At 43.1% G+C, this 27,054-nt stretch overlaps 1 non-coding gene across 1 annotated transcript; it reads right to left on the minus strand.

Annotated features, from left to right (window-relative positions):
• Positions 1–24,206: 24,206 nt before the first annotated feature.
• Positions 24,207–24,279, minus strand: TRNAT-CGU (transfer RNA threonine (anticodon CGU)). The gene has a single exon. It is a non-coding gene; the product is annotated as a tRNA-Thr (tRNA).
• Positions 24,280–27,054: the final 2,775 nt, after the last annotated feature.

The raw sequence follows: 27,054 nt of genomic DNA on the forward strand, positions 1-27,054 counted from the left end.
GCATGACTTCCGCTTCAATCCTGCGAGAACAGTCAATCATTCTCTGAATTGTCGCTGCCGCGGTACACAGGTCGATTGCAAGCGCTTTAAGTTCGTAGAGACCTTCTGGCGTTACGAATGCTGTTTTTTCATGGTCCGGCCCCTCCACCTCTATTTTCAAATATCTGGTCTTGAGACATAGGGAGGAGAAAAACTTAGCGCATCACAGCCGATCGAGTGTATGATCGATACACGGCAGAGGGTACACATCCCATTTAGTTACGCTGTTGAGTTTACGATAGTAAACGCCAAATTGAATTGTATTGTCTTTCCTCTTAAAAACAATACGGGAGATGCCCATTGGCTGTTGGAAAGCTGGATGACGTTATCGGAGAGCATCTCTTCCAATTTGATTTTTTATGATTTCTTTGTCCGTTCGTGACACTCGATATTGGTGCTGGCGTATTGATCTGTTATCCTCTTCTGTTATGGCCCTATGCTTCGCAACCGATGTGCGATGCACCTTCGATGAGGTGGAGAAGCAGTGAAAGAATTCTTTTATATGGGCATGTATAAGTTTCGTTTCACTGTTTGTGAACGATAACTGGTTCCTTGATCATGCAGGTGACACGTGGAGCGGTTGATGTAGTCTTTAGGCTGCCCAGTGCGGTCATCAACAGAACTCCTGGAAATAGTCAATAGCCGTACCTTTGGCGACGTGTTGACATTCATCTCCTGAATTCGTAAGTGGGACGTCTGCGTGAACAATTATTAATTGAACGAGGGTCATAGAGACGATAATTTCCATGCTCAAAAACAGATTTACGTTGCCATCCACAAACATACGCGGTCGTGAAAATCCTCATTCTCCACAAAACCATTACACTGCAGCGTGGCGGCACCATTACGTCATCATCAACACACAGAGCAGTAAAGTGTCGCTCCTCGGCCTCTTTGTTCGGCATGGCGACGAACGCCAGACGCATCGCTCGCGGTTCGCGTCAGTGTTTTGCTTACACAGGGTCCCATGCCCAGCATGTTCACACACGCGAGAATCGAAACACACATATGGCGTTTCGTTCTGGTCGACCCCGTCTCAATGGACACGGGTTTTCACCGAACAGAGATTGTGATGCACAAAGTGTTCTTGAAAATTTTGTTGCGGGAGGTAATATCTCTTTTAATATTCTTATGATCGCAATATATATGCTGCCGCCAAGCACTACACAAACTTGCGTATGACAGGTGTACTTCTAGTATATATTATTTTTAACCGGAGTGTGTATTTTCTGGTGATGAAACAGACGATTTCAATGTACTGTGAGTGTCGAAGATGCGTCAGACCATGAGCTGGTGAGGCCACTTCAAGTGCACCACTTCATTAACTACACAAAATGCCACTTCGTCTCTTAAGCATGGCTCTTAAAAAAATCCCATAAGGCTACTCACTACCGCTTGACGTGCCCCAGATTCTTACAAAGTCCGGAATGTTGCGAATTTTTATTTGTAATATGCTTTTAGATGCATCTTCCCTGTAGGTCTTTTAGCTTAACTTGAAGTAGGTTTACGAAACAATAGGCGCACACACGTTTGCACAAAAACAGAAAACAGTTTATCTTACTCAGGCTGTAGAATTGAGGTGTTTTTTTGGACTCAACTGCGAATTTCCGGCAACCGTCGCCATGCTGACATCATCCAGGAGACACCAACGTAAATTTTGAAGCAAATTTCATTGTTGTGCATTATTCATGTGATATGAAACGTTGATCCTTGGTTGTTTCTAATGAACCAGTTGATTGCGCTCGTGTTTGTGACACTGACCTCTTAGACATCCAACGTCTAATTTTTGTCAGTATTAAGGCATTATGCTCACTCCTGCCATAGCCCCAAATTGGGGGCTGCAGAATGTATAAATAAATAAATAAATAAATGTGAACGTCGTTTAATTGGCTGCGCTTGCTTGAAACACACCCCGGAAAACGGCACTGGGCAAAGTAGGTCGCAAAGGAAGTTCACCGAACAGAAGAGTGGGTGCACAGTTACGGTGAGTAAGTACACATTGTGGAATTCACTGCCTCTTTGGGATTCATGCGAGAGACAATTCTGATTCGCGACAACACCGTGATGTGCTCAGCTACTAGGCGTTTACTCTAGGGAAGACGTATGACATCGCTGATGACGGATTCGTCAAGGCCAATGAATAATATGTATTGATTGATTGATATGCGGAGTTTAACGTCCCAAAGCCACCATATTATTATGAGAGACACCGTAGTGGAGATCTCCGGAAATTTTGACGACCTGGGGTTCTTTAACGTGAACCCAAATCTGAGCACACGGGCCTACAAGATTTCCGCCTCAATCTGAAATGCAGCCGCCGCAGCCGGGATTTGATCCCGCGACCTGTGGGTCAGCCGCCGAGTACCTTAGACACTACACCACCGTGGTGGGGGCAATAATGTATATGAATTCTGGCTTCCAGAATTCACACTGTATTTTGTCGACGCAATCTACGACTCCTCATTTCTTATTGTACGTCACCTGGCCTTTAGAATAGCGACTGTAGTTACTGGTATGCGGTTATACACGTTTTAATAAAGAGGAGACAACAGGTTATAAATCAAATGTTGTAGGGAATGGGGGGAGATAAAAAATTGACCCCGTATCTGCATAATATACTGCAAATGTCGTCGAAAAACGACAGTATTTAGCCTGGAGTGGACAAAACGTTTGTGTGATGTTCTGCGCAAGAAAATTTGTGATTGGTATTCTGGAGGCGCTGCGTTGTGCTCGAGCATGCAGCGGAGGTAAACGAGCGCATCAAGTCATGTGACATGTGAGACTTGAGTGCTATCTGACCGTCATCTTCGAAAACGTAGCGTGCGGTGTGCGCGCCCGTCTCGGTGGCGATAAGTTGAAGAACACAAGGCGACGGGTAGGTGCCACCAGGGCTTCATCCTAGCAAAGCATTGGGACCGCTTGCCTTTTCGTGCAAGCGTTGCATCATCAGCGCAGCGTGATCAGAGTAACGATCCTTAGAATTACTTATGTATGCCTTTTCTAGTAAAAAGACCCACATGGACAATATTGACGTGTTTTTATGTGCAGCATGGCTGAGTCACTCCGACGTCGCCGGCCATTTCGTTAAAATCACGTGAGCTGTTACGTCACCATTCTTGCCTATATCTACTTCGTTTCAACCACAATAAAAGTTGTTCATAACCCGACTGCCCCGCCGCGGTAGTCTAGTGGCTAAGGTACTCGGCTGCTGACCCGCAGGGCGCGGGTTCGAATCCCGGCTGCGGCGGCTGCATTTCCGATGGAGGCGGAAATGTTGTAGGCCCGTGTGCTCAGATTTGGGTGCACGTTAAAGAACCCCAGGTGGTCTAAATTTCCGGAGCCCTACACTACGGCGTCTCTCATAATCACATAGTGGTTTTGGGACGTTAAACCCCACAGATCAATCAAATCAATCAATCATCACCCGACTGCAGGCCTGCTTACATGGTGGCCGCGGTGCCTAGCTGAAATGACCACGCCGCCAGCGATTTTGCCGTCAACAATGTTGCCGCCACCGAAGCCGCTGGACACATCGGGCAACACCTGGCTTGCATGGAAAACTTGGAAGAGTGAGTTAACGCCATTTTCCACTCCTACCCAGTTGACAAAACAAGCTAAAGAAGTGCAAGCAGCCACGTTGCTAGTGATTATTGGCGAAGAGGCAAAGAAGGTATACAGCACCTTCACGTTTGAGGCTGAAGAAGACAAAAATAACCTAGACGTCCTAATTGCCAAGTTTGAAGACTTCTACGAGCCAAAAATGAACTTGACCTATCATGAATTTCTATTTGGGTCCAGAAACCAAAGAAAAGGCAAACTTTTCAATGAGTGGCTGACGGAGCTCCGAATGTTGGCCACAAACTGTGAATTTGGGGTAATAGAAGACCAGATGCTGCGCAGTCGTATTGTTCTGGGTATTCGTGACAAGAACCTGCACCAGAAACTGATTGCGGAAAACCCTTCGTACAAGAAGACTATCGATATCTGTCGCACGCAAGAGCAAGGAAACCAGCAGTTTTGTGAAATCGGTGAAGCCGTGTAGACAGCGCAGGACATGGCAGTGAACGCAGTCGCAAGAAAGGGGATGCCTGCGGCAGCTGCGGCTATCGCGCACACCGCGGCGAAAAATACCCCGCCACCGGTAGAACATGCAATAAGTGCAAAGGATTTAACCACTTTGCGCGAGCACGCAAATCGGCAACGCCTTCGCGAACCATTCCTCACAAGAAGAAAGAAATACAAGAACTATACGCAGAAGGCGATTTTTTTCTGCAAAAATTAACGGTGAGCACGGTCAACACAGACCACTGGAGTGCGACGGTAAACATTGAAGGCCAACCAATGACTTGCAAATTAGACACGGGGGCTAATTGTTGCGTCATTTCAAAGAGGGACGTTGAAAGCTACCGGATATACCAGAGCAGGCTTGCCGGGTCGCGCTAACAGCATTTTTCGGCCACAAAGCAACCACCTAAGCAAAAGTGAACCTGCGGCTTTCAGCCAATGAGAGGGTGTTCCACGAAACATTCTACATCATAGTGCAAAGTGTATTAATGACTCTAAGTGGTTCAGCAGCCTAACGCCTTGAATGTATCCGCCGGGTACAGCACATTGATGTCGATCAACTTTGCCAGCCAGCCCACCCTTTCGCAGATGTCTTCACAGGACTGGGTGAGCTCAAGGACTACGAGTACGGAATAAAACTCAAGTCGGCGCCGTGGGTGCCTTGTACGAGCTCGAAGAGTCTCCGTGGCCCTGGAGGACAAGAGTAGAGCCGAACTTCAGCGTATGGAGGATCAGGGCGTCATAACAAAGGTAACTGAGCCTACAGAATGGTCCAGCCATATGGTTACCGTTGGTAAAGAAGACAAAGTTCGAATTTGCCTGTATCCAACACCGCTGAATAAAGCCGTACTCCGTGAAAACTATCCCATGCCAACGTTAGAGGATAATGCTCCTAGGCTTGCCGGAGCAAGATTCTTTTCTACGCTTGATGCAGCTTCAGGGTTTTGGCAAATTCGCTTAGCGAGTCGAGCTCCGAACTTTGCACCATGAGCACTCCATATGGTCGTTATCGGTTCCTTTGTACGCCGTTCGGAATAGCTTCGGCCCCAGAAATATTCCAAGCAGCAATGCACCGCGTATTGGAAGGCTTGTCCTGTGTGGCGGTTGTGATGGATGACGTATTAGTATGGGGCAGAACAAAAGAAGAGCACGACTGCAGCCTAAAACTTGTGTTATCCTGGTGTCAACAGCACAACCTCAGACCTAACTCCAAGAAGAGTGCGTTTCTGCAGCCGGAGGTCCAGTATCTGGGACACATACTCACTACAGAAGGCTTACGTCTTGATCCGGAGAGGGTACAGGACATACTTAGAACACCGGAACTGAAGAACAAGAAAGAACTGCAAGTATTTCTTGGTACGATGAATTTCGCGCAGCGATTCATTCCCAACATGTCAGAGGTAACTGCTCCGCTTCGAACACTGTTGCGTAAAGACATTGCATGGGTTTGGACGGAGGCGCAGCCAAAACGTTTTGACACCTTGCGTCAATACTTGACGAAAGCACCCGTTTTGGCTTTCTTCAACCCTAAAAAGCCTTTTATTCTCTCGGTTGACGCAAGCCAATTAGGAGTCGGCGCAGTTCTCATGCAAGACGGCCGCCCCATCGCTTTTTCGCCCGGTCGCTCACAGAGGCGCAACAAAACTATGCACAAACTGAGAAGGAAATGTTGGCGATAGTGCATGGTTGCACGAAGTTCTATCACTATGTTTCGGTCAGGCAGAAGTGATTGTTGAGACCGACCACATGCCTTTAGTACCAATACCTAACAAGCCGCTGCACCAGTGTCCCCTTCGCTTGCAACGCATGAGGCTGACCTTGCAGCGCTATCCGATCAAACTGGTTTATAATCCAGGCAAAGATCTTTTTCTTGCTGATGCTTTGTCGCGTTTTCTGAGCACAGTGAGCACGTGCGATGAAACTGCGAAGTTTCATGTAAATGTGCTGGAATTTGTGTCAGCCTCGAACACCCGTCTAAAAAGTAATCTCGCAGCAACCAACAACAATACCGTTCTCTTCAAGCTGCGGGAGTATGCGCTGACCAGTTGGCCTGACAAAAAGCACAAAATTCCAGAAGCGATTCACCCATACTGGTCTTATCAGGACGAGATACATCCACAAGACTGGCTCCTATTTCGCAGCAACAAGGTGATCATACCAAGTTCGATGAAAGCAGAAATATTGGCTCTTTTGCCCGTCGCACACCCCGGAGCCAATAAGATGAAGGCGTGGGCACGAGGTGTCACGTTCTGGCCCTGCCTGGCAAGCGACGTAGAGCAATTTTGCCGAAACTGCAAAATGTGCCAAAAGCATCAGTCTCGAAACGCAAAGATGCTGCTTTTGAGCCATGAGGTTCCAAACTTGCCCTGGGAAGCTGTAGGAATGGACATATTCTTTTACGGAGGCCGCCAGTTTGCCATTACTGTCTATTTATATTCCTTCTTTTTTGAAATAAGGAAATTTCGTCATACCACTACTAATCATCTGAAGTCTTGGTGCACAGAACTTTTTTCGGTTCATGGATTACCGCTTAAACTGTGCATTGATAATGGGCAGCCATTTAACAGCACAGAATTCAAAGACTTTTTTATATGGGCTGGACATTACCTATGTAACGTCAAGCCCATATCATTCCCGCTCAAATGGTATGACAGAGAGGGCCGTGCAAGAAGCAAAAAAGCTATTAAAGAAGTGCTTTCTTAGAACGCCTGATTTCCACATGGCTCTGCTTGAATGGCGTAATACACCGCGAGATTCTGTTTTGAAATCCCCTGTGCAGAGATTGATGGGAAGACAGACGAGGACCCTGCTGCCCGTACCTCAAGCCACCTGGTGCCGGAAACTGTGCCCAGCCGAGCCGTCCTAAAACGTCTCCAGGAAATCCGCCAAGGTCAGAGAATCTACTACAATCGCCACTCCAGGCACCTGTCACCTCTATTACCTGGCCAGAGGCTGACTACATACGATACCCATGAAAAGACCTGGACACCTGTGGTCGTTCTAAGGCTAGCTGAGACGCAGCGCTCCGTGGTTGTGAAGACGGAAGAGGGCCAAGAAATTAGACGCACACGCGAGCGTCTGCGAGGCGCACCTACACATCCCGAAGAGAGACCTCGTGACGGGTCCGAATTACTAGTCGACGCCCAGCCCGCTCAAGAGCTACGGAGAAGCACAAGGCCACGCCAGGAGCCTTGCCGGTACCCACAACGAGGAAGACCAGTCTAATTGTTTGCTTCCCTAAGAAAACGGAGATGTAGCATGGCTGAGTCACTCCGACGTCACCGGCCATTTTGTTAAATTCACGTGACCTGTTACGTCACCATTCTTGCTTATATCTACTTCGTTTCAACCACAATAAAGGTTGTTCATCACCCGACTGTAGGCCCGCTTACATTATGGTGCTTCAGATATCCGCAATAATTGCTTTTTAATTGACAATCGCCGAAGTATGAATGCTAAAGCTTGAGCAATATTGGTGGGTGCTGCGGATGTGGTGAGCCGTTTGGGGTATCGTATGACGCCGTTTAGTCTTTCGGGTGTCCTTAAGGGCGGACAAACAGACCAGAAGTTTTGCGTCGAAGTTGCCCAAGAAAAACTGTCAACTCTAAAGAGTGCCTCTTATTCAACGCTAGAGGCGCCGGAAAGATGAAGCTTTTAAATATGTGGGAGACCAGTTTTGTTGTAGTTGGCTTTCTGGTGAAGAAATGGGCTCAGATTATTTGAAATGAAATGTCGCCTTCGTGATTGTTGTTCTAAACTGTAAATTGAACGTAAGTCCTAACTTGCGACTGTTATGAACAAAGTAAAAAGACATACCGCGACTGAGCAAATACATAATCGCTGCACCAATGTTGGTATTACCCGCCATTATCACGAAAGCTTGCGCGGAGATATCAAGATTGAATTTATTAAACATACATTGTGCTAACGCGTTTCTTACGCTCCACTGTCAACCGCTAGCCTGGTAACCAGGCTCCTGGATTCACTTGCCTTCGGATTCGGCAGCAACAAGCAGTATTTCGCCTTCTTTCGGTAATCTCTTGAGCAATGTGGAAACGGAGTAGTGACGAGCTTTGGTACTGAACTGTTCTGTACTTATATTGTTAGAATGTTTATAGTGAAATGAATAGTACCTCAACCACCTGATGGAAGTGCAATGTACTTATCCCCAATATGGGTACAGACGATTCTGAGAAAACAACGCACTACCTTGGCCCAAAGATTTGGTGTGAGTTTGCGAAATATGCTGCCACTTGAATATACAAAACTAACTCAAGCGGGCTCTCAGATAGCATGGTGGGGAAAGCCATCTGGTGTGCCTGTTTCATTATCACTGTCCTAGCTATGATCATCTTCGGAGCTGGTGCATTTTAATGAACATGGGTGGACATAGACATTGTGGATATGAAGCTTAAGTTGCATGTTGGTGTAATATTCTAATCAGAGTTGTAATATTTTGCTTTTTTAAAGGGAACGCCATCGAGTGTAGAATGTCTGTACGCATCATTGTTTGCCATTGATTGGTGAAGGGAGCATCTCCACCATTAACTGCAAAGTTATGGAGCAACAAAATGCTGAGGTGAAAAATTCGTACTCTCATTTCTCTTGTCTTATTCGCTTCTGACAATGCGCATTGTAAATGCGGGAAGAAGGTCCACCTTTTGTGACGCCTTTAAAAACAGTTCTACAGACTTCGAGAGGCCTTTCATGAACAGATGAATTCCTCACGCGGAGGTCATAGTACGAAACGTGCCCTAGAAAGAAAAAAAGCAGAATAAGAAAGCGTGTGATTCTGCAATTATCCACACACACACACACACACGAACATGTGTATATATATATATATATATATATATATATATATATATATATATATATATATATATATATATATATACAGCGGTAACGAAAATTGATTGGCCTGGTACAATACACAATGGAAGAGATGGACACGTACGCAGTGTGGTTTTATAAACGTTTGAGCTAAAACGTTAAAACAACATCCGGGACCGTTGCTTTAATATCGCACTCTTTGCACCCTCTGGCCTGTAGCACTGACTGAGCTCGGCAAAGCGCCGCAGACATCTTCGTACGGCAAATGGTAAATCCTCGCCGTTAGAATTCCAAACAATGAGTAGCACGTGAGAAAGAATTTGAACGAGACAGGCAGCGTAGCGAGGTGTTGCTGGTTTCAAGCACGTGTGCGCACTTAGAAATGTTTTTCTTCTGGTATATATTATTTGTCGCTTCTGTGTCTGTATGTCTGTCCGCAAAGCTCATTCACAATGGTAAACGACTCCACAGAACCAATATGCAGTGAATTTGGGTGGTTATTTTCACTACACACCACACACCTGCACTTAGAATTAACTTGAGAGCACATTGCCGGTAAATACCGATTAGGGCAGACACATTTGAGCTTTTCTTATTAAAGATCTCTATTCAAGATACTTGGGCAGCATTGACCACATAGTGATTCTTGTTTATGACGACTTTATACCAACGAAAATGGGCAAACCTTGACTATTACATCCATGGTGTATTAAAAAGAAATTTCGTTACATGGTGAAGTACGTGGTAATTGTTTTTATTTCTTTCAGTCATCGAATATATACATCTTTCTTCTCGGCAGGAGGAGGCGCAGTAAGTTCTTAGGTAGTTAATCAAGGCCAATCAGAGCCACATCAAAAGAACTAGAATAATTTATACCTTTTTCGTCCAGGCTACCTGGGCGCCACTACAGTGCTGTCTGGGCTGTTCTTAACATGCGCGAACCCCCCAAAAGACAGGGCCGAATTTGTGACGTCGGCTTCTATACTTCCGCGCAACAGCCCAGAAAAGAGAGGATGATTTTCTCTGTAAGAAATGTCTATAGAGCAAGAGTAACAGACGTGAAAGGAGAAAGAGCGAGGAGGGAAGTATTGTACAATATCGATGACAAACACCAACACAGAAAAAAAGTACACCTTATCACTTGTGACGGGAACCTCAACAGAAGTGAAAGACTGACCAAAAATATTTAACTATGTTTATAGCTTTCATTTCTTTTTCAGTTTCTTTTTGTTTTGTGTTTGTTTGTGCTTCTTTTCGTTCCTGTCTCTTTGTATCTCTCGCTTGCCTTGGCCACATGTTTCATTTTTTTCTGCACCGAGCTTACACTCTATATATCTGTTTATTTTATATTTCCTTTTTCTATTCTTTTTATGAAACTTTTTTCCCGTTCCCTCTGCATTATCTCCTTCTACAGCTCCCTTTCCTTTACCACGCCTTCGGTATACTATAAAAGATGACGCTGTCCTATGTTCTATTAGCTTTCCTGGGCGGACGAGTGCTAAAAAATTTGCTTCAGCGTTAAATGCGGATTTGAACTCTGCTAGGTTCATTGGTATGTACTGGTAACAAGAGCATCAGTGCCGCTTAAATTTACATTATGTTTGATATAAATTTTCAGGTAAAAAATTCACTCCTATTTTTCTCGTTCAAGTAGTCAGTCACTAACACCGAGTATTTTAAAGGCGGAAAGAGGGTGCACGTCCCTTGACGCCTTTAAACGATTCTAGACAGACTTCAAGGAATCTTGTATATATCGATAAACTCCTCTAGTTATATATATTCACTGTTTGCAGGTTCTGCTACGTGAAACAATCGTAGCTGCTTCTTCCACCTACGAATCTGTATAACACGAAAGTGAAACAGATTTCCAACGATGCAGTTGAGCGCTTATTGTGCATTGTTTCGACACATGAGCAAAGGGCTGAATGCAACGGCAAGAAATTGTAATGTCACGCGCAGAATGTTACCAGTCCGGAAATAGCACAAAATGTGCATACACAAGACGAGCGCGGACTGCCACAGCTTGACAATTGAAGCGCACCGCTGAAACATGACGAAACACACAGTAAATAATTACACCCTGAAGAGTGTAAACTGGCTTGTCGCCAGAGGGACACCCTAAGGGTGCTTTCAGATACACCCTATTGAAAGGGTGTTAGCTGAACACCCTGCACGAAGGGTGTTCAGCAAAATGATGGGTTGTTTTTATACTTCAACACCCTTCTAAGAGGGTGTTGAAAGGGTGTGCCACCTTCGAGTAACGCGTTATTCGAAGGTCGCAGGTTTGGTTTCTGTCAATGGCAAGTAATCTTTTCACCCATATTTCTTCATATTTACATTACAATTCGGTCGAATAACGTCCCCTATACTTTCCTTGGCAATATTGTCTGCTGGATCTCATTATATACATATATAAATATATATGCACGTATAAGCAAGCTTACTGAAATGTAACGATATTACTCAAAGCCTTCTTTGTAAAGCCGGCTATAAAAATTTACACTGCCTTTTATGGTTATACAATTACATACAAATATTTAGTGTTAAATTGCATTTGGTGGCTATATCAATGGGTGGCTCACTGAGTCGATAAAGCAAGGATGCTTGGTATGCATGCATTTGTTAGACACACAAACACATTATATTGAAAATATTATTGCCCGTAACAGTGCATACGTCTTATGCAGGATGCAGACATATACATATTTCAGCAACCTAATTTGCAGTTGCACTTGGTATCGCGAAACCATGCGAGTTCAGGCTCACCTAGTTCATTTCAAACTTTCTAATTATACAAAAATAGCACAGCTGCTTTGGTAGACATCGTTTCCACTTATTGATAAATATCTTTTCCCACCTCCTAAATGTAGACATATATTGGCGTAACATAAAGATCAAGAACATGTACCACAACACATGTTTTCTCTCAATTGAAAGCCAACCCATTTATCATGATATTTCATGTATACTATTTTAGTTTATACTCCAGTAAGAGCATTGTATTGCTAATATTCGAACAGGTAAGGTCAGTGGCTGAAGAAAAATGACTGACAGATCAGCCCTCACCTCATGAAGCTTCACCACATAAAAAAATTCAAGTTTTATATTTCAACATCTTTCTGGGTAATAGAGACTGCATCCATTTCTCAAATACACACTCTTCACAACAAAATCAAAATGAGAGCCGACAGGTGGAAATGCCTCAGATAGTCTGACCAGCGTTTCAATAGGAGAACCTATCTTCGTCAAAGGTGCCTAGCCTTCTCATCCTTGACATATTAGTTTCAAGGGGGTTAGTAAAGACGTCATCTCCTGGTGGTGGCATGTGTCCCTGTTGGCAATCGTAGCCTGAAAAGAAAAACTATAAAGCAGAGGAGTGCAGTTCTTGCTTCATTTCAAGTTGGGTGGTAGTGATTGAGAATGTTCTCGGAGGGTGGACAAAAAAAAGAAAAAAAGAAACACCCAAAGTAGGAGCAGTGGGCTGTCATTGGGTAGCCGCTACAGACACGAAAAAAGCAAAGAGCTTGAAAGTTTGAAGCCAGCAGACGGTGTCGCCTTTGGCCATCACAAAGGGTTGCCGACGATAAAGGCCTATGCTGTTCTCGAACATCTATGAATGGGACTCATAAGAAAGCGGTGACAAAGAGGCGCGAGAGAGAAGCAGGCGGCTTCTGTTAAATGCCAAGATGTCAAAGATATGCGATACCAGTTGTGTTCGGAAGACCACGTGTTTATTGCGGAAGGTCATAGGTTAAAATATGCTTTCACTATCCCCGTAGGTGTCCTGTGCAACGGGATTGCCTCAAGAATTTGTCGGCATGTTTCAGAGAAATAGGCAAGTTCAGAATGCAAAGGAAATAAGCAACGACGAGAGAAACACAAAAGAAAAGAAAAAAATGAAAAAAGGCGGATTGGTGGTAGGTGGCAGGCTAGCGTTAACAGACGACCGAAAAAAGGAGACGAAGAAAAAATTGTGGGTTGGCAATGACTTTAACGATGCACGGTAAGAATGTTTATTGAAGCGACAAAAGAGGAAACGAGGTTGAAAGGTTCTACAAAATAAAAACTTCGTAGTATGTATATAGACACATGCATATCTATAATTAAAATTTTTAAGTTTAGAGTGAACATTATTCGTACAATATGTCAGTTAGAAGTTATTCCATGTAATACCAGTTATGTTTATTTGAAGGTTGAACGTTTCTAGTACCTAAATACGGCCGCAATAATGCAATGGCTTTCAGCGATTCCAAATCCCCACGTCCGACATTGATTCCTGACGGGTGTAGGGACATAAATTTGTGTATCAAGTATGATTTCATGTACTTCTTGTTTCGTGGTGACCGGAAATTATTTTGTAGAACGTGAAGCTTTGCTTTTTCGAAATTGCGGTCCTGTTGGTGGAAGGGACCGGCTACTACTTTCGGTAAGTTGTTCTTTGTGTCTGCACGGTGGCCATTCAGTCTTACGTGAATTGGCGGCCCAGTTTTGCCTATATATTGTTTTATTCAGCTCGCACACTCAGAAAAGTATATTAGGTTGTTTAAAAGTGCAGGTGAAGCTATATGTGACTTTGTGAATGTAGTCAGATGCTGTGCTCTTTATGTTGGTAGCCGGCTGTATATATTTGCAGGGTGAGCACCTGGGCCGGCCACTGGGATCAGACGTCCTAGTGTAAGTTTGAGTGAAAAAATATGTCTAGTTTAGCGTTGCAAATGCCACGTGCCACGCATTGCAAATTTCCGCAAAACTTGAAGCAAATACTAGGACGTCTGGTCCCAGTCGCCGGCCCAGATGCTCCACCTGTAAAAATATATAGCTGGCTAACAACTTAAAAAGCACAGAATCTGACTACATTCACAAGGTCCCATCGATATTCGTCTGCTCTTCAAACAACCTAATATACTGTCTAAAGTGGGCCACCTGCAGACAACAATATACAGGCAAAACTGGGCAGCCAATTCACGTAGGACTGAACGGCCACTGTGCAGACACAAAACACAATTCACCAAAAGCATTAGCCAGTCACTTCAACCAACAGGGTCACAATTTAGACCAAGCAAAGCTTGGTCTAAATTGTGACCCTGTTGGTTGAAATAAAGTGAGGAGAGCACTTCTTTATTTTCTAGTTTTTTTTTCCGACGGCAATTGCCAACAAGGACACGCACTACTACCAGGAGAGGATGTCTCTACTAACCCCTTAAAACTAACATGCCGAGGATGAGAAGGCAAGGCACTTTTGAAGAACATAAGTCCCCCTATTGAAACGTCAGCCAGCCTATCTAAGGAACTTCCACTGTTCACCCAGGCTATCCCACTCTACACAACAGTTTTTTCTGATATTAAGGCAGTTTTCAAGGCATTCGAAACCCTTTGGGCTGTTTATATAGGCTCTGCACACAAAAATTTGCCATCTGATGTACAATATGCAAAGTATATTAGAGCGACTTGTGGGGCTTTACACTCTTACAGAGTATAAAAGAAGAAAACCTTGTAACTTCATATCTAATTCAGAATACATGCAACTTTCATTACCTCTTGCAAGAAATTAGGAGTGTAATAAACACCTGCACACGCTACGAAGAGCTGCTCAGAAATGCATCTTGATAAAATACTTAAATATTGCAGTAAATTATGAATGCAAAAACACAACACCAGTGCACTAGTAGAGATGCCTGGTTGGCACCAAACTGCTGTACTTAAGATGCATCATGGAAGCAAGACAATAGCCCACAACTAATATGCCCTTCAAGTAACCCTTGACTGCTGAACTGAAGGCCGCAAAATCGAACCATGGCTGGGGTGGCTGCAATTTCGATTAAGGAGGAAATGCTTGACACCTGTCTGCTTAGACGTGGATGCACTTTAAAGAACCCCATGTGGTCAAAATACCTGAAACCCTCCACTCCAGTGTCCTTGATAATTATATCGTCGTTTTAACACGTTAACCTCAGTACATATTATTCTCAATACACTTGACAAGAAATAAAGCAGATATTACCATGTTGTTTAAAAAATTCACCATTCAACCCCCCTCCCAAACCAAGGACTCACGTTACAATATTCTAATATGCCTTCTATCAGTTATCATTACCAATGTTAAACATGAGTATGCATCACTGTAAAATATCCGACATGGTTTGGTATCGGCAAAGTTAGGTATGATGAAGTACGACAGTGAGAAAACTCTTGATTGCACTTATGAATTGAACTTCTCAGAGGCAATGAAATAACAAAGGTAACAAAAATATGTTAAAATAGATTATTCAGCGAACGTTACACTGAAGATAAAATCATTAATGTGCCACTTTTTATCACAACACAAAAAGTGTTTTTAAATTGCCAGTTGCACATAAGGCGTCAATTAACATGACATGCAAGTCTGGCGGGCAACTCACTCAGTAGATTTTGGAAAAAAACAAAATATCCAATAAAGAGCTCAGTAAGTAGCACTGACACATTCATTAATGCACTGCCTAGTTACATTGAATTTTAGCCTTAAGAACAGAAACACCTTGGCAGATTGTGTCCAGGGGGACACAAAGTAAGAAAATAGTGCTGTCATCTGCCCAATCAACCAAAAATACTGAAATTTTAGTAACGCAAATAAGCAGGTATGTTCGCAATAAAAAGTTGGAGCCAGTCGTGTTTCTGCACAGTCCCACTTGGAAAACTTTTTGATTATGTTTATGCTCCTAGATATCCTGTTTGAAAGTTTAATTTTGCTTTTCTCGATCACGCATGCAAGGCCGTGAGGTTCCGCAAAATATCACTCCATAGCGGATCGAGCAGTCAGTTCTTACTATCGCCAGTGAATAGGAAGAGTAACCATTTTAATGTTTGCCCATGCCTTCCACCCATGGTCAGATTAAGTGCATGATATCAGAGAGTCTGTGCTAGTTCTCACTGTCCCGCATACATAATAATGCAAGTTGCAACTAAATATCCAGCAGCATATTTGAGCGCAGGCATTATAGAATTCTTACAAGCGATAATATGTAGAAATGTGACTGGCTGAAATATTTAACACATACATGATCTCCTGCTGCGGTCACTAGTAAGTTGAATAATGAAACTTATTGGCACCGCTGACAGTGATAATTATTGTTTCACATTGCATCCTCCTAGATACATAGCAATGAGCAGAGGTGGCTTTTACATACATAACTTACAACGCTGACTTCTCTTTTAAGGAAAATTAAAAGGGTTAACTTTCAACACCCTGAACCTTTGAGCTCCTTGAATACAGCTACCAGGTGGCTCTGTGCAACTCGCTTTTCAGAAGAAACAGAAGCCATGCGCCGCTGATGTGCACCAACAGTCAAATTTTCTACGAGCCAGTCTTGATGATAGACTAGTCCAGACGTTTTCCACACCCTCTTTCTACGACGAGCATGTATAGGCTGCGAGAGAAGCAAAAAAAATATTTACTGCTGTGTCTCTTAGCAAAGTAGAATTTCGAACTCTATTTAGAATGATCTGGAACGTTGTGTTTTAAAAGAGTAGGATGTACGAAAACTAGACATGTTACATAAAAAACATCTTCAATGTTTTTGGCGAACATAGCTGCAACCTTGCGAGAGAATATGCATTTTCCACATAACAGATGTGTCACAAAATATACTTGAATAGCGTTCTGGCATGGTGCTTATACATGCCGATTCATTAATAGGTCAGCACGTACATGGCGGTATGCACTTTCATCAAGTATCCATTAGTGGTAACACATAAAATTATATTACGAATTTTAGTTTGAACACAACTAATGTAACTTTCTTTCGGCTGCCTATACATTAGGACGATTATGCCGATAACATAGAAAATCGGTTTCACTAAATTCCTCCAGGCAGCCTCGTTGCTGCCTGGACTGCTCATTTCACGAGCAGTCCAGGCAGCAACGAGGCTGAACGACAGCTAAACATTTACCTTGCTTTACGCAGAACGCTGGTGGTGGAAGCAGACAAGGTGTCTTCAGAAGCGATCAGCGCTACTAGGAATCAAGTGGGCGGAACCGGGAACAACGCCCCCTGAAATACCGTGACGTCACAGCTATGCTATAAAACCACCGCTCCAGCGAGGATCAGCCGTCATTTCACGAGCAGTCCAGGCAGCAACGAGGCTGAACGACAGCTAAAAATTTACCTTGCTTTACGCAGGTACGTGAATGACTTGTACTTTGGCTTCTTAGTTCCTGGACTGCTCAGTGAATGACGGGTGTTATGGGTGATAAGCCGCCCACTACTGTGAAGGAACTAGCTAAGGCCTTGTCAGATTTTTCTGCTAGAATTGATGCCAAACATGATGAGCTAAAGAAAGACATCACAAAAGTTATTGAAGGCGAACTACAAACTCTTAGACAGTCAATCAACTTCATGAATGAGCACTTTGAGCAATTAAGGGTGGAACTTGGCAAAACAAAGAAAGAGCTTGCTGCGGTGCGAGCAGAAAACCACGCGATTAATAGCGAAAACAGTCGCCTCGCCGAGGATATTAAGGAAATAAAACAGGAACTCACTGCTCAGCAACAATACAGTAGACAGAATAACCTAGAAATAAAGGGAGTTCCTGTGATGGAGGGAGAAAACTTGGTCAAAGAAACAGATATAGACGTCGTGCACCGAGTGCCATCAAGGAACGCGTCAACACCTAACATCATAGTTGGGTTTCTTTCGAGAGCTGTGAAAGATAATGTTCTGAGGACTGCTAAGAAGCAACGACTTAACACGACAGCTTTAGGTTTTCAGGGCATCGCATCTCCAGTATACATAAATGAGCACTTGTGTCCGGCATACAAGGAATTGCTAACAGCCGCTCTAAAGACAAAGCGGGAAAAAAACTTGAAGTACACCTGGGTAACTGGTGCAAAGACTTTGATGCGGAAGGCGGATAATTCACGTGTGCTTCACGTCACATGTGCTGAGGATCTTTCCAAAGTTGTTTGAGGATTGCCTGCTTGTTTCTCTAAACCTGGAGTTTCCTATATTTTTAAATGGCGTTTTCTTTTTCTGAGGTTGAAAACATATGGCTGCAACAGGATCATTTCGCAGTATTACATTGTAATATTCGCAGCATAAAGAAGAATTTCGATCATCTGCTTTCGTACTTATCACAGCACTCGTTTAAATATGATGTCATCGCTATAACTGAAACTTGGCTTCGAGAAAGCGAATCAGTTCATCTACCCGGCTACGTCATGCTTTCGCAACCTAGAAACAGTACTACACGAGGAGGGGGCGTGGCGCTATTTATTAAAGACTGTTTTAGTTTCGTTCACCTTAGCAATAGCTCATGCTGCAGTTCATCGGCAGAGACTCTTTTTATTCATCTTCAAAATAGTGTTACCATCGGTGTAATATATCGTCCACCAAATTCCAGGTGGCTGACTTCATTACTGTGATGGAAAGTACCATGATACCCATTGTGGCCTCTAAAGCACCTTTTATTGTCTGCGGTAATATTAACATAGACGTGTCTGGAGATACATGTGATGATTACGTGTTTTTGCTACAATCAAATAATCTGAGAAGTGTTATTTCATCACCCACTCGCATAACAGACCACTTGGAGTCGATTATTGATCACGTGTTGTGTAACGCTGACCTGGATGTATCGGCAGGCGTATACGCTGTTGCTATTGCGGACCACAATCCCACCTTTCTATTTTTACCCCAGAAACACATTTGTGCTCCTGACGTACCTGCCATTAAACATACAACACGTGTCGACTATAATTTCGTGCATAAACTACTACAAGGTACGAATTTTGATGCCCTCTATGATGAAGACGTGGACGTCGAGTATGATAACATTGTAAAATGCATTGTGGATGTCATTGAACGATCAACGCGTAGCTGTTCGCGCCGAAATTATGACCATGCCATATGTCCATGGATGAATAGAAATATACTTGAGGTTTTGAAGCTGAAAGATTTTTACTACGACAAAGGGAAAAATAACAGGAGCAATGAATACTACTATCAAAATTTTAAGCTTTACAGAAATAAATCAGTAGCAATGATAAGAAAATCCAAGAAGTGCTACTATACCAACCTAGTGAAAGAAAATGATGGTAACACGAAGAAGATATGGCAGATTGTTAAAGACGTCACTGGCATGGGTAGCAAAGAACGCATTACACCTGATAATCCAACTCGTGAGGTAGCCGACAACTTTAACGATTACTTTACTAATATTGGTCTCAGCCTTGCGAGGAAGTTCCCTGCTCATATGCCGAATTTGAATGCACCCTGTACTGTTACCAATAATTTCGATTTGTGTAATGTAACTGAGGATGATATCCGACAAGTAATTAATTAGTTACCAGGGAACAAGGCAGCTGGCCATGACGCCATATCATCAAAAATTTTAAAGGAGAATATTGATTTTTTGTGTAGTCCCTTATGCCATATATTTAATCATGCATTTTCTTCTAAAACATATCCTAGTATACTTAAGACCGCCAAAGTAATACCAGTGTACAAATCTGGTGATCGGAATCTTCCGGACAGCTACAGACCAATATCTGTCCTGAGTAGTATCAACACTACGCTTGAAAAACTAATTTCGTCGCAATTAAGGCGCTTCCTGGGTGAACAGAATGTACTTTGTCCCCAGCAACACGGCTTTGTTGCAAACAGGTCCACTTCAACTGCTGTTTCGATGCTTACGCAATATATTAATTCCGCGCTACATGAAAACAACATAGCAATAGCAGTATTTTTAGACATACGAAATGCATTTGGTGCTATTATACATTCCATTTTACTGGAAAAAATGCATTCCTATGGGATAAAAGGTAACTCGCTTGATTTTGTTTCTAGTTATTTATCGGCACGCAAACAAAAGGTAGTTATTGGTGACATCAAGTCATCTTACGGTTATAATAAATGCGGGGTGCCACAGGGTTCAGTTTTGGGCCCTATATTGTTCTCTCTTTATATTAATGATGTCCCGCGATCCCTACAGAGGTCAAGGGCACTGATGTATGCGGAAGACACTGTTTTAGTTTTCACAGGACACTCCTTAGCAGATTTACAAAATGACGCGATGACCGATTTATCGAACATTTCGGAATGGTTTGCCAGGAATCAGCTGACTGTTAACTGTACTAAAACAAAGTACATGGTGTTTCACTCTCGTAGGAAACATATTGACGCTGAATCTCTTAACCTAACAATAAACAACGCTTCTATTCAACAAGTTCCTTGTTTTAAATATTTAGGCGTCACTTTTATGAACATTTACACTGGCATGAGCAAGTACAGAGTGTGTGCGCAAAGGTAGCCTATGGCTGCTATTCTCTAATAAAAGCTCGCCAATATTTTCCACAAGCTATACTTCGCACACTCTACTTTTCATTGTGTCATTGTCACATAGGTTACTGTCTGGAATCGTGGGGTGTGACGTACAACAGTTATCTAAAAACTCTTGAACGACTTCAAAAGCGTACACTAAAAATCATAAGCCAAGGTGAATCTGTAAGTAATATTTTCCAATCACGACGCATTCTCTCGGTTCCGATGTTGCGTGACTACAAAATTGCCGTTGTAGTAAATAACACATTTAATAGAAATTCACCTTTGCCTGCTGATCTTTTTTCAATTCCTAAACGCACTACGCAACATGCTTCGAATGATAATTTCAATCTGCCCAAATGTTTTAATGTTTACGGAGAAAGACTGATACAGTTTAATGGAACAAAAATATGGAACACGGTTCCCCTAGAGATTAAAACGGCACGTTTTTCAGCATGGCATGTAAATCATTTTTTCTGTGGAGTGAAGACATGTAAGCATGCGTGTGTTTGATTCGATTTTCATTGTATTTTTTTAATAAGTGCCTATCTATAGAAACTAGCTGCAAGCTAATAGGTATGCATATCTGCAGAAAAAATGTATTACAGTGTTATCTGTATTATATGATTGTCTTTTTGTTGTTACCTCAGAGCTGACCTGTACACTTTTTTATGTTGCACATTGTATTGAACCGTCCACTAGCCACTCTAGGCTATCGGTCCAAATAATCCCTGTAATTACATATATCTATTCATGAAAATAAAGTTTCATTGATTGACTGATTGACTATTGTCAACTGCTAAGTAATGGCTGTTGATTCAATGATTCCAGGTGGCTAAAAAGGCAGTGTCTCTCACTCATTCCTAACATACCTCTCATTACAGGCTGTCTAATGAATAATGGAAAGAAAAATGGAAATGCTAATACAACGCACCCATCTTGAGCTAAATACCATCTCAATAAAACATGCAAGCTTCTGCAACGATCTCCAGTAACAAGAATACTGGAAGGCATTGGTCACGATTTAGCAATATACAATAAACATTTGATGACACTGATTTCTGAAGTTGTGTAATTGTGTCAATGCCAACAGCTAGGAAACATGCAGTCTATATTCATGATTGTCAGATGAACATACTGTCCCATTTTCTATTTTCACAGTAACACGTGCATGCCTTACGTATGCATACTATGATGTATAACATTATTGCAAGTTTTGAGCAATAAATGATGTATTCGTTTCTCGAAACACCACAGATCCCTTCTATAACTGTAGCATGCCTATAGAATTTACTTAAGCTTGTCATCTGATGTGAAGACACAACAACTTGCTGACCCTAATTGAAAGCATGACGTTTTGGCCCCCACACAGGAGCGCTATTCACAAGTGACAAAGACTGTGCTTTTATTCGTGGCCAGAGTGTGGTTTTTGAATGTTTTCAAGTGTGTTTCTGACCAGACGGGCATAACCTTGTAATCTGTTAATAAATATATTGAAGGTGGTGGTCTAAACTGTTCTTACTGTTCGTACAAGTAAAGGTGCTTAGCAAAGTTTGAACAAAAAGTTTGGGCGAGACACATACAATATTTATTAAACCACCACAAAATAATGAAATCTAAGCATAGCGAAAACAAGCTGGATAAAATAAAATTCGCTCTACCACAAGAACTACTGATCGAAGTAGGGCTCGCACAGTTAAGTTACAGTAATTCAGCCCAATAAGCCATGAAAACTTTGTTCGGAAATACGGTTCAAAGTTAACGAATGGCTCGAAATTCATAGGTTCCAAACGCATCAGGCAACATATGTTGAGGGTGTATAACGTAAGCTCAGATTTGACTAAACGGGCGGCATAAACACGTAAGCGTACATACGTGCAAGCCTGCGAGCCATACCTAAGACAAGGCAGCATGCTGCACGTGAACTCGAGTGACACGGTAGTTCAAAGATGCGTGCCGGCGTGAATGCATACACCGGCATACGTTCGGCTACCCGCAGCAATTTCTGATAGCAGTTTAAAAAAAGGACGTACAACATATGAAACTGTGATGATATGTGGGGTTTAACGTCCCAAAACCACCATTTGATTATGAGAGACGCCGTATTGGAGGGCTCCGGAAATTTCGACCACCTGGGGTTTTTTAACGTGCATCCACATCTGAGCACACGGGCCTACAACATTGCCGTCTGCATCGGAAATGCAGCCGCCGCAGCGAAGATTCGAACCCGTGACCTGCGGGTCAGCAGTCGAGTACCTTAGCCACTACACCACCGCGGCAGGGCACATGAAACTGTTTTCAAACTGTTTTGGACGTACAACATATTAAACGTTCAACATATGAACCCGTTGATGCCTGTAGCACACAATATGAACAGGCATGCAAAAAAATACTCAAGTTAAGAGTTCCACACATACGCGCCCTAGGCGTAATCAACGCTTACAGCTAACAAAGGCCATCTTCGCCCAACAATTACTTAATCAAAATATTGGTCCATTGCGAGCAGGGCTCCCTGCCAACACCACTGCCGACAGAGGCGGGCACCGTCACTACTCGCACAAATCCGCCGCCGAATTCCCACTGAACACGCACGCGACATGTGCTTCACACACCTAAGCAAGCTTGAATGGAAAAGCTCGCCCACACTTGACTTCCCACAAAAACGCCTTCATTCTGATGAAATGACGCACAAAAACAGGTTCACTACGTTGAAAGCCTCACTTATCGCCCACATGTAACGAAAAACGTAGCATGGCGTCGTTATCACGCTCTCGGTGTTGACAAAGCACCGACAGCAGGAATGTGGTACGTACCTGGCGAGTGTTCCAAAATGTGACGCCACACGTCCTCGCTTGAGTAGAGTATATCTTCGTAATAGGCAGCACCGGCAGAACACAAAACACGGACGCAGCGCGCAAGCACACCTCAAAAAACGAGAAAACTCGATGCAGAACCGACCAGCTGCAAGGTGCACGACCAGCGAGCAAGCACGCCCAAACAAGAATCGTGGTTACAGCTCCGCAGACGTACAATGGCTCACTAAAATGCTTTAGTGATGCGTTTAGGTATAAAAAGTAAGCGGAATTATATATATCATAAAAACGAAGGGGGCAAAACAGTTTTATCTAATGAACAAACAAAATTAAGGTATAAATTTAGCGCGCGAAGTGTGAAACGCTTGCAGGTACAAAGCATTTTTAACAAACGAACATTAGCGGTAATAATCACCTGAAACACTCATGTTCTTGAATTCGAAATATACTATTGTTGACCCACACATTTATACACAAAATTTTGTTGCAATGATATGATGCCTATGCATAGGCGTGCCCACCACGGGGGAAAGAGGGCGGGGGCGGCCCTTGGTCACTTAGAGGCAATGTAAATTCCTATAGGAACATAGAGAAATAGAGAGGGGGCACTGTAACTTGACGGGGGTTGCAGTGCCTCCTGCTGATCACCTCATACACCCTCTGCCTCCCGAAGGTATGTCAAACTGAATAGATAGCAAATACAAATTTTACGGTGTTCGTCGCAGTGTCCCACAATATATATATATATAAATATATATATATACATATATATATATATATATTTATATATATATATATACATATATATATATATATTACTAAGGGGGAGACAGAAGGTTAGGTGGGCAGATGAGATTAAAACGTTTGCGGGTATAAATTGGCAGCAGCAAGCACAGGACCGGATTAACTCGTTGAACCCGGGAGAGGCCCTTGTCCTGCAGTGGACGAATTCAGGCTGTTGATATATATATATATATATATATATATATATATATATATATATATAAGGGAAAGAAGTGTATACCTAAGGGCTCGTTTTTCCGTGTTTTAACACAATATTAATGAGATATAACAAACAGTAATGCGAAGGAATGTACAGGGGAAGTTATTAAAACCAATGGAATGTAAATAAGAAGACAGAGAAGTGGATGAAAAAATTACCAACTGTGAGCAGGAATCGAACCTACGACCTTCGAATTACGCGTTCGATGCTCTAACCACTGAGCTATCACAGCGGCTCTCCCTCCATCCACTTTTTTGGGTTTATCTGTGAATTTAGAAGTAGGAGCGACAGTCAGCGCCATCTATAAGCCAAACAACGAGTGTGAAAACACTCTTATGCGCATGTTTGGCGTCACGTAGCACTTCCCCTGTACATTCCTTCGCATTACTGTCTGTTATATCTATCTATATATATATATATATATATATATATATATATATATATATATATATATATATATATATATATATATAAATCAAAGTAATGTGCAATTTCGGAGAAGAGCAGCGCTTTGAGATAAGCAATAGTGCACTTCCAGTTCTAAAAGTCTATGTCTACTTAGGGCAGGTAATAACCGTGGAGCCGAACTGCCTCATTGAAGTAACTAGAAGAATAAGAATGGGGTGGAGCATATTTGGCAAGCACTCTCAATTCATGACAGGTAGACTCGTAATATCCATCAAGAGGAAGGTATATAACAGCTGTATCTTGCCGGTACTTAGCTACGGAGCAGAAACCTGGAGACTTACAAAGAGGGTTCAGCTTAAATTTCGGACGACTCAGCGAGAAATCGAAAGAAAAATCGTAGGAGTAACCTTAAGAGGCAAGAAGGGAGCAGAGTGGATCAGGGAACAAACGGGGGTTAAGGATATCATAGCCGAAATCAAGAAGAAGAAATTGACATGGGCCGGGCATGTAGCGCGTTCACAGGATAACCGCTGGTCGTTCAGGGTAACTAACTGGATTCCAAGAGGAGGCAAGCGGGTTAGGGGGAGACAGAAGGTTAGGTGGGCAGATGAGATTAAGAAGGTTGCGGGTATAAATTGGCAGCAGCAAGCACAGGACCAGGTTAACTGGCGGAGAGACCATGGGAGACACCTTTGTGCTGCAGTGGATGTAGTCAGGATGATTGATTGATATGTGGGGTTTAACGTCCCAAAACCACTATATGATTATGAGAGACGCCGTAGTGGAGGGCTCCGGAAATTTAGACCACCTGGGGTTCTTTAACGTGCACCCAAATCTGAGCACACGGGCCTACAACATTTCCGCCTCCATCGGAAATGCAGCCGCCGCAGCCGGGATTCGAACCCGCGCCCTGCGGGTCAGTAGCCGAGTACCTTAGCCACTAGACCACCACGGCGGGGCTAGTCAGGATAATGATATATATACATATATATATATATAAATATATATGTTTGTGTGTGTGTGTGTGTGTGTGTGTGTTTGCGGAGGCGAGAGGCGTGTCTCTCTCTCCTCTTGTACCCTTCTCCTTTTCTCTTCGCAAAGGGGCAGCGTGCACTGCCCGTGCCATTCTCTGACCTTTATTTCTTGACCTAAAGAATCACTTCCCGTGCTCCCGCATGGTTGCAGAAGGTAGTGCATTGTTTTCTTTTTCGACCAAGCACGTTTGGTCTTCGATGATCTTGGGAAAACGAATTGCACTCGAACGGCTTTTGACCGAGCAAGGGGTTTAGTACTAAATTCAACCTTTTTTTATTAATTGCTTCTACACATGAATATGTTCTGTCCGTAGATCGTGACAGTAGCCCATTCATTTATTCGCATATAATAATAATAATGACGATATAAAGTGGCAAAGCATGTCGAATCATACAGTGCGAGAAGAAGTTAGTCTCTTTTACATTTTCTTAAGTATTCTTAGAGTGTTCTGTAAAATTTGCCAATGCCTCCATCCTTTCCTTGACCTTTTCATCCCTACGACATTGTTATCTTAGGAAAGGCATTCCTTGTGCTATATTTTATTTGCAAGCATGGATGCAGCTCGATTCTTGCACGTGCACTCCCGCGCCGGCGGTCTGGTGCTTATGGTGCTGAACTGTTGACCCGCAAGTCACAGGATTGAATCCCGGCAGTTCGCGGTGGCCACATTTTTGGTGGACGAGAAATAGTGCGAGACCTGTGTAGTTAGACTTAGGTGCACCTTTTAGTAATCCCAGGTGGTTTAAATTTTCGGAGCCCTTCGGTATGGCGTCTCTAATGATTATATGACAACTTTGGGACGTCAAACGGAACAATTTTAATTGCAACAATTATTGGTGTACACCCTTCTGTTCCTCAACGTCCTCACGAACGGCATAATAACACCTTTATGCCACTTACACCCTTCTCTGAGGGTGTACCAGCAAAGAAAAAGTTGTTACAATCAATCGAAAAGGGTGCAAATTTGTAAAACACCCTTTTTACAACCATAAGGGCGTAAAGTTTTCTACTGTGCACGCCCTAATGGAACGCACAAACGTTCACAGGACGAGCACAGGGAACTGTCAGAATCCGGAATTCTCCGTGTGGGAGCAGCACACGCATTTGGGAAAGCAGTCGCGGCAGTGAGCGAAGTGGGCTTTGCACTCTCTTTAAACACTGGTACTTTAAAGCAAATAAGCGGCAGAATCACAAGGGGCACGAAGCGGTCGAATCACGAGATAAAAGCATGCGCACTGTCAAATTTATCACCCGAGTTTTTCAATCATACGAGTTGCGAAACTCCCCATAGACTCCATGTATCAAAATCCAAACACCACATTGGCTGAAATGGCACGAGTCTACTGTAGCGCCATTATTTGACAACAAAACTAACTATAAAACACAATATTTTGTGTTTTGTTCTTGGCAAGATTGAGAGCGCCGCCGCATTCTGCCAAGCAGTGCCCAGAATTTGTTCTTAGGTGAGTTGGTGCCTAAGGGTGCTGAACACGTTACTTTGTCGTAGTGGTGGAGACGCCATGAAGGACAAAAGAGCTGCTTGTTCTCTTGATGTTGTGTCCTT

Source organism: Rhipicephalus microplus, chromosome 9 (assembly GCF_043290135.1).
Source record: "Rhipicephalus microplus isolate Deutch F79 chromosome 9, USDA_Rmic, whole genome shotgun sequence".
NCBI lineage: Eukaryota > Metazoa > Arthropoda > Arachnida > Ixodida > Ixodidae > Rhipicephalus > Rhipicephalus microplus.